At 40.4% G+C, this 2,021-nt stretch overlaps 1 protein-coding gene across 3 annotated transcripts in view; it reads right to left on the reverse strand.

Moving 5' to 3' along the window:
- Nucleotides 1–2,021, reverse strand: part of LOC101857858 (probable G-protein coupled receptor 173) — a 16,999-nt gene that overhangs the window by 14,022 nt on the left and 956 nt on the right. Inside the window, exon 1 of one of the 3 annotated variants that reach the window (XM_035973963.1) lies at nucleotides 387–538. The exons of the other annotated variants lie outside the window; for them this stretch is intronic. The gene's annotated coding sequence lies outside the window, so the exon portion shown is untranslated. Of the gene's footprint in view, nucleotides 1–386; nucleotides 539–2,021 lie in introns of those variants that run through there. 3 annotated transcript variants of the gene reach the window in all.

The following is a 2,021-nucleotide window of genomic DNA, read 5'->3' on the forward strand; positions in this document are numbered from 1 at the left end:
CCCCCACACACACGCACACGCTCACCCACACACGCACACGCGCGTGGGCGAGAACACGCGCACACGCGCACACGCGCACACACACACATATACACACACAGACACACACACACAGAACCTATGATTGCATTCTGATCCCAGAAGGGCGAGTTCTGAATACATCTGTGACAAAGACAAAATTTTAAAATGACGACAGTGAAGAGCTAAAAGCAGGAGACAAACAAACGTAGAACTACGTTACTCAAGCAACAGGAAAAAACATCACGAGATTCCTAATCCGATGCACGAGGACGCACTAAAAGCGAAAGAGCGGGGGAAAAAAGGAATAAAAGAAACCCCGGGAATTATCTGGAAACAGACAGTCCATTATGAAAATGAAATTTTACCCTTTCATCTCTGTCGCGGGCCGACCGTCTGTTAAATCGAACCGACTTGGCGTTTTTTTTAAAACGCGAGATACCAAGAGAGGCTACAGATCTTCTGTGACAGAGCGCTTATCGCTGTCTAGTAACCCGAGGACTGAGGCTCTACGTGTCGACGCCTGTCACGTTCACCTTTACGGGACCAGCATCCTTTCTATGATTGCATGAACAAATATTACAAAGAAAAATATAATTGAAAAAAAAAAAGCATTTCATAATAAAAAAATCAAACAAGACAAAGACAGCGCGGTTATTGTGGGTGAAAAAGAAAACCCAAGCAGTGCACACGAGACCATACTGACATCGGAATGAAAACCGACACTGGGAGCTTTCATACCTGTAACGGACCTAACCAGCACCAAATGAAACGTAAACCCTAAATATTTCACATTCCAACAAGAAGAACCCCTTTTTTAGCGGAAGGGGGAGAGGGGTTCATCTGCACGAAGCAACATCGATGCCACGCAATATAATATAATATCATAATAAAACGACCAACCACTCTCAGGGTTTCCTATTTGTGTCGGTTCGCATAAAATTTAGACCGCACATAAATTGAAGTTGCCAGCATTTATCTAATACCGGCAAGAAGAAAAAATCCAATAAAATCGTAAACCGAAACGAAATAGAAAATGTGTAAAAGAAATATCAACACATGACTGCACTACTCGGTTTACAGGTTGAGTCTCATGACAAGATACCATTCGTTGATGTTAGAAAAAACAAACAAAACGAAATAATTATATACAGGGGGTGGGATATTGTGTACTAAAATGTCTAGATTCTGTTTACGAGTCTATTTCGTATCTTTGAAATAGTATTGTGAGAGTGAGAGGAGGAGGAGGTGGAGGACGACTACGACGACGATGGCGAATACAAGAGAGGGGTAAAAAATATTCAAAATGACTCTCACCCTACCAAGCACGGAAACCACAAATTGAAGTTAATCCTCCGCCACCCCCCCAACCCTCACCCGACAAAATCATCATAAAAATGTCTCAAGACGTAAACTGAACTTTTTTATTTCCTCCACAAGATTGGTTCTCGTTAACTACCAGGTCGAACCTCCAGACTTTGGAATGTCTCCAGGCATTTTTCTCCTCTGTCGAACACTGTTGCCAAGCAAAGAGCGTTCACGTAAGCTTTCTCTCAGTCACTGACCTCTGAATCTCAAAATGTCAATCTCCGTCCGCTAGATTCTGTCATGGTTTCGGTATTTTTTTTTTCAGTGTAGGAGTTTTACGCCCTTATCGACACAGATTAGATAACTTTTGCTATCATTTTAATTATTCCAGTTTATATCCATTTTCTAAAAAATAAAATCAACTTTTTTTTCTTACTTTTTAATAAAACTCAATATATCTTTCAAAATTCAGTTAGGACGTACATCTATCAACACACTGTATTCGTTACAATACTTTTATGTATTTTACATGTACTTTTTAAAGATGTTACAACTATGGCATTTTTCAGACTAGCTTTCCTTATGTCTATGTTTCTTAAAAATACGAATTTCCGTTTATTCAGACTTTTCCCCTGATATTTAATTCGTTTTTTCTAGGGGGAGATATTTGACCCCCCCCCCTCTCACGCGCGCGC

Source organism: Aplysia californica, unplaced genomic scaffold (genome assembly GCF_000002075.1).
Source record: "Aplysia californica isolate F4 #8 unplaced genomic scaffold, AplCal3.0 scaffold00038, whole genome shotgun sequence".
Taxonomy (NCBI): Eukaryota; Metazoa; Mollusca; class Gastropoda; order Aplysiida; family Aplysiidae; genus Aplysia; species Aplysia californica.